The sequence below is a fragment of the Heterocephalus glaber genome, unplaced genomic scaffold (genome assembly GCF_053883595.1).
Source record: "Heterocephalus glaber isolate CG9 unplaced genomic scaffold, H.glaber_assembly_v1.0 deba00001465, whole genome shotgun sequence".
Classification (NCBI taxonomy): domain Eukaryota; kingdom Metazoa; phylum Chordata; class Mammalia; order Rodentia; family Bathyergidae; genus Heterocephalus; species Heterocephalus glaber.
In genome coordinates, this window is record NW_028258312.1 from 6,956,882 (window position 1) to 6,964,274 (window position 7,393).

Sequence of the window (7,393 nt, forward strand, 5' to 3'; positions counted from 1 at the left end):
AGTAACATGTGGGTATAGTTACACAAGACATGCATAACATTTGCTTCAAGAGAGCTGAATGAAGGATATTGTATGACTACAATATCTTCCTTGTACTGTAATCACATCTTTTCAGGGAAATAAAAAAATTTTAAGTAAAAATGTTTAAAGGCATATGAAGAAAACATCTATTTTAAAACCAGGCACATTTCTTGCTAACACAGTTCTCTTCTCATTGATTTCATATCATACAAACTGGTTTAAGTGAGCGTATAAAAATGGAAATTGCCTAAGGCTGAACACAATCCTGATATAATCAGTCATACTTTGTTGCCTTTCTGTATTCACCATTGACCCACAAGAACTGAAAGAGCTAAAGTCTACAAAGCCTTGTGTTTGTACCTTGGGCCACCAGATCTGTTTCTAAATGTGGCTGGAGAAACAGATGAGAATGGTGTCATGGTGTGAGAATCTAGGTTCTTTTTGGGGACCAAATGCTGTGATGCTAAAATTGGAAGGGAATAATAATCACAATAAATGTATTTTGAGCACTTGTTACTATTGTAAGCTAGTTCTGTAAATTAAACTGTTTGGCTGTTTTTAAAGCCCTATTAGGCAGCACTATTTTTTTTTTTTTTTGGTACCAGGGATCGAACTTGCAAGGCAGGTGCAGTGCCCCTGAGCTAAATTCCTGGCCCAAGGCAGCACTATTATTATTATTCCTACTCTAACTATGCAACTATGGCTGAGAGGTTTAGCAACTTGACCATGATCACAAAGCTAGAAAGCAGCCAGGTGTGGTGGCACATGGCTATATTCCCAGGACTTGGGAGGCTGATGCAGGAGGATTGCTGCAAGTTTGAGGCCAGCCTGGGCTACATAGTGAGTTCAAGGCCAGCTTGAATTACACAGTGAGACCTTGTCTAAAAAATCCAAATGAAACAAAACCAAACCAAAGTAAAACAAAACAACAAACAAACAACAACAACAACAAAACAAAGCTGGAAAGCAGAGACTAAATTCCTATCAGAATTCTTCGGTACCTCAGTTGGGGTTTCCCTTTCATTTATTAATTATTATACCTTTCAATCAAATAATAGAATTTGTTTTTAAATTGAAGTGTCACGATGATGTAGTAACACCATTATTCTTTGCTATCCAGTTTTATGAAAGAAGTAGGATTTCAAAACAGAACCATCAACCTACAGCCTACTTGCTGATCTTCAGGAATATATCAATAGTTGGCCCCTTTAATATTAAGAGAGATCTGTTTACAAGGTTGAGAAGGCAAATACAGCCACATATCATACCTTGAGATTTGTAGTCTTCTTCACCATGTTATTCAAGATTCTTTTGGTTGCAAAGGATAGAAACCAATTCAACTAATTTAAGGTAATATAATTTAAAATGTTAAGGGTTTATTACCACTTTAAAATAAATCTAGATGTAGGTTCTCAAACAATGCTTCCCCTATATTACCTTCATTCTCAAGCTGACTTCAAGTGGTAACAAAACGGCTATCAGCTGGTCTAAAGTTTCTTTTTCCTAGTGGTTCCATTTTAGCCTAATGTTCATGGCTATGACAGACCTACTTGGGCCTGAGGCCTACTCTTGAACTAATCTCTACAGCCAGGGAACACACTACTCTCAATTATTTCATATGAACTACTTGACCAAGAGGATAGTTCAGTCCCAGCTGAAGTATAACCTTATGTGAACCAATGGAAGAGGGTGGTTCCCCAAAGAGTTAATTTTACCCCAATATAAGGAAATAGATGCTGAGCAGGGAGAAGCTATAGATGTCCATTATATTCACTTTGGCATGCAGAAGGATAAGATGATCAAGGAGATTTGAAGTTCTTGATCAAAATAACTTCTCTATAGTGAACTAACCTGTGGTGAATTAAATAAGGCAAGAGTAAGCCACAGAATATTAACAAGGTCTCAGTGAATCTCATCAATACAGCTTAAGCAGGAGAAAACTCAGTGACTGAGGCAATCAGAAATGATGTAGCTATTTGGGAAAAGGCAACTGTGGGAGCTCTTACGAGGTATGTCAGTCAAAGCCTGGGTGTCTGAGGACTCCCAGAGGACATGACCCTGACGTTAGCACAGGTGCACGACAGGCTTACTTATATAATCATATATCAACCACACATGCGCAGTATGGTCATACAAGGTCACACAGCTGTTGTTTTTCAGTATGCCTCAGTATGGGATAATGGACACCATAACTGCTGGGAAAAAATAAAGAAACTTATTGCCCCACACACTTTCTTTTCTTTGGTACCCTCATTTGAAAAAACACCCCTTCAGCCCCTCGACCCTGACAGCAACCTTTAGCACAGAGGGTAGAAGCATTGGTACCAAATCACTTTGCCACACCACAGTCTAGAGATGGACTTCACACATGTAATGCTTATTGTAAAAGTAACTAAAAAAAAAACAAAGTAACTGCAAGTCATATATGCATCAGAGTTTGTACCTTTGCAAATCTACTGAGAACAATGCCGTCAGCAGTAATATCTTCAAATGCCAAGAATAGTGCATGGAGATAAAGTATGAAAGAGCTTAATATTCTCTTGCACACACAAATTATTCTAATTCAATTTGTCATGCTGCATAGGTTCCCATTCATTAAAAATTGTAGTTACCTAGTTCAGACAGTTCCTCACTTATATTGTATTAAGAAACTTCATTTATTAATCAGTGCTTGAAAAGTTAGAACCTATTTTCCTACTGAAATGGAGGGGTTGAAAGGAGGGCAGGGGAAGGGGGAAAAATAGGAACCAAGAGAGATTATGTAAAGGTGCAAATTTCCAATGATGAATGTCATTATATTGTATACCTAAAACGTGCCAATAAAATTAAATTTTAAAAAAAGAAAATTGATTTTAAAAACTGACTGGGTTCTAAGACTAGCCCATGAGTATTAATCAAGTAATTTGAATGTGTTTAGCACAGTGATTAGCACAGTTTAAACACTTCATAGATCATAATTGTTATTATTAGTTATGATATAATAAACATAAACAAAATAATCAAAATGGCTTTTAAATAAAAAATGATAATTAAGCTAGTGACCACTTAAATATGATAGTAATACTCAGTAAAGTGCTATAAATAGTTAAGTCTTTGATACTACTTTAAAGAAGATATATATTTAAAGATTATTGTTACTAAAGGAGAAATTAGGAAATTATTTTAATATCTGTCAGAATAGAATATTATTTATTATAATTTAATTATGGGATTCTATATAGTTGCAAAACCAAATCAGATATTGTTAGTATAGCTAGATCCATATAAATGGGAATAATATTTAATGAATTGCTTTTCGGAATTTCTCTTTCCACATGCTTAGATCTGAATGCAGTTCCACTTACAAACTGACACAGTTTACTTCTATTACTAAAAAAAGAACTGTAATAGGGACACAGTTATAATTGAGCTTACATCTTAATTATTTACTCTTCTCTTTGCAGCCTGAATATTCTATACCTTGGAGCTGTTTTGCAGGCAAAATTTCATCCAAGATTAGTAATGTAGATACTCTTTTGACATAGATGACAAGTTCTTTTAGTAACATGCACAACTTCTTTGTAAAATTAACTTCATTTATATATTAATTTCACAGATCTCTTATGGAAAAATCAGATGCGAATTTCAATTTTTTAAAGATTATGTAAATGTCAGAGCTTTCTAGCTGCTATAATTTATCTGTCCACTTGTTTATAATGACACCTTTGGGGAGATTTTAAAATCAAATATCTGTTTATGAAATAAATATACAGAATTATGAGTATCAAAAATTCAGTGACTTAGTATCAATAAGACTACCTCATTAGGGTTTGAATTGCCACTTAACAAATATCTGCCATACAATGTGTCAGAGATGGAATAATCAGTTGACTGAACTTTGCTTCATTCTTTCATTCACTCAACAACTCGTTATTGAGAACCTAAATGTGTCAGGCATTTTTTTTCCTTGATGCTGGGGAGAAAAGAAGAAATAGTACAAAGTCTCATTCCTCTACAGAAGTTATATTCTGCTTGTCAAAGACAGACAACAAATTATTATCTTCCAATGCGGAGGGCAGTTAGGGGAGCTGGATAAGGCTAATGTAGGGAGGAGAAGTGACCAGGGAAGATGTCTCTGAAGAAGTGACACCTGAGAAGACACTTGAATGAGCAAATAAGCCATGCAAAAATCAGAAAGATGAGAAGTGCAAAAGCCCTGAGGTAGAAGAAGCATACTGTGCTCAAGGGACAGGAGGATCACAATAGGTAGAACTAAATGATCAGGGAAGGAGGAAAATGACAGGAGATGAAATGAAGGAAGTGGGAAGTCCATATCCTATAGGGCTCTGAAGGCCATCTTAAGGAGTTTGAATTCCATTTAGTTTTAAAGAGATGTCATAGGATATTGGGAATAAGATAATTACATAAAAGCAGTTTAGAGAAAAGGCTCTACAGAAGCCATTTCAGTAGTCTGGGGAAAGTCTAATATTATTTCACTATTATTATAGCATTGACTCTTCAATTTATTTCCAAGATAAAAAAGAAAAATTCTTTTTGTGCAAATGGTGTGTTGGAAACAGAAATATCAGCTATTTAACTGGAGTGGTACAAAGGCAGCCAGAATAAAATTCCTGTCTATAATGACTAGGGAAACTTGCCTACCTGAACTGCTAATTTACAGAGGTTCTTTGTGGATAGTAGATTAGGGAAGAATATGAAAGGTCAGAATATTTTGAAATGCATCTACCTCCTTGTGTCCCATCCTCTCCCCCTGTTGTCAGCCTGACTCTTACTCTTATGAATGGAAAAGCAAGAGGTATACTGGAGGCACCAAATGTCTTCTTCCAACGTAAAATGCTGCCATCTGAAGGCTGCCAGAGCAAAAAAAAAAAAAAAAACCCCCCCCAACACCTGTTTCTGTTTAATGTTTCTATATAGCAATTATGTAATTTAGAAAAAAATTATAACCCCATTATTTTAAAAAGAAATGAGGAGGAACTTCCTAGTCCCACTCTCTTGCTTTTCCTAGCCCAATCAGTTAAATGGAAACTCTTTATAGTTAGTTTTGAAGACTTCACTTTTTTGTGGGCTGTTAAGTTCACTATAAATGGTGTTCATCTTTTTCTTTATAGTCTATTAAAATGAACACTAGGACTTATTCATTTTCAAACAGTAAATATTCTCCATCTCTTATGTGATTATTGATCTATTTAAATTTTCTATTTGTTCAATTCTGATCATTTATATTTTTGAAAGAAAACATCAATTTCTTCTAGATTTTCAAATACATTGTTAGAGTTACATATAATATTCTTTTTTTTTCTGGTACCGGGAATCAAATGTCTATAAAAATTTTATGCTCTTCATAGTAGTTTTATTCACAACTTCCAAAAACTAAAAAAAAAAAAAATCAAATGTCCTTCAATAGCTGAATAGGTAAACAAACTCTGGTATATCCACACAATAGAATACTGCTTAGAAATCAAAAAGAATGAACTACTGATACAAACAGCCAGGATGGATCCCAAGGTAATTATGCTTAGTGAAAAATGCCAGTTTCAAATGGTTAAATACTGTATGATTGCATTTACATACCATTCTCAAAATGACAAAATTAAAGAGGTAGAGAATAGACGAATGTTTGCTAGGGATGGGGACTGGGTGGCTGCAAGTGTAAAGAAACCACAAGGAGGGCCGGGGACTTAGGTCAGTGGTTCTGTTGCCTGCCTCAAAGTGCAAGGTTTGAAGTTCAATCCCCGGTACCAAAAAAAAAAAAAAAAAAAAAAAAACCACCACAAGGGAATTCCTTTGCAGTGGTAAAATAGTTCCATATCTTGATTGTGGTGGTGGTTACACATATCTATACATGAGATAAAATTTCATTCTACATTACAAACGGAAATTTAAAATGAATAAAGTCTATAGTTAAGTTGACAATATTATATCATTGTTAATTCTTGGTTTTGTTGGTATAGTTGTAGTTGTACTATAGTTATATAGGATGTTACCATTGGGGAAAACATGGTAAAGTCACACTGTTTTAGCAACTTCCTGTGAGGCAATAATTATGTTTAAATGAAAAAGTTTTAAGTTAGTGAGTAAATGTATATGTCTAGAAGTAGAAATTACTAAATGTGGGAACACTGCTTTTAACCTGAGAGTAAACACAACTGTTTTTGTTTCATGTTTAATTTCATTATTTAATATGTAAAAATCAATAAATAAAAAGAGGAGAAAACCTATACAAAAATGATACATTTACTGAAAAATGAGCATGGAACTGTAACAGGCCACTCAGCAAGAGAAATACCATGAATGATCAAGATCATTGGTAAAAAAATATAAATTAAAATCATATTCTTTCTTCTTTTCTTTCTGGTACTGAAGATTGAATCCAAAGCCTTCATGCTGAGATATACACCTAGCCCATTTTTATCCTTTTCTTTCTTTCCTTTCCTTTCCTTTTGTTTCCTTCCTTCCTTCCTTCCTTCCTTCCTTCCTTCCTTCCTTTCTTTCTTTTCTTTTCTTTTCTTTTTTTTTCCATACAGAGTCTTGCTATGTAGTTTAGGCTGGCCTTGAGCCCACTATGTAGCTAGATTGTCCTTGAACTTATGATAATCCCTCCTGCCTCTGCCTGGCTACTTCTTTTTTGATTTGGAAACAAGATCTCACTAAGTTCTTAAAGTGTCCAGGCTGGGCTCAAATCAGCAATTTTTCTGCTAGCTTCCTAGAGTACTTGGAATTACAGATGTGTACAAAGCTAGATTCTATTTTTTACTACAAAAATTTAAAAGATGAGTAAAACTGTAAGGTTACTAATACTCAGAATTTATGTGATTATGAAGAAATAGGGGCATATATATACTTAATATATTTCTGGAAGATATTTTGGAAATACAGTAATTATTACACTTTTAAAATGGTCATTGTATTTAATGCTCACATTTTCAAAATTTTATCAGATACAGTCTCATAAGTGTTCAAAGAAGTAGCCCAGAACCTGGAAGGAAGCTCCCCTGCCACCATCCCAAGCTCCTAGGGCAGAGAGGGTGAGCTGCGCAGGCACCAGGAGCACCACCCCCCTCACCGTGGAAATGAGAAAACATGTAAACAAGTCTCAAAAACAGACTTCTGGATCACCTACAGCAACCCAATGGGAAACCAGATGGAACAATCTGATACTCAACCAACGGGACTCTCTAAACTGGTAAGAAAAGAGGATCTGGGAAAAAAGAAATCAGAAATAATTACTCAGATAACAGCAAAGATTTTGCTCATGGTGCAAGACATGATTAATAAATCTAGAGAGGACACAGATTAAAAAAATAGAGGATTTGAGGAACATGATGGAATCCCAACATAGGAAACAAATGGAATCCATAAAACAGATGCA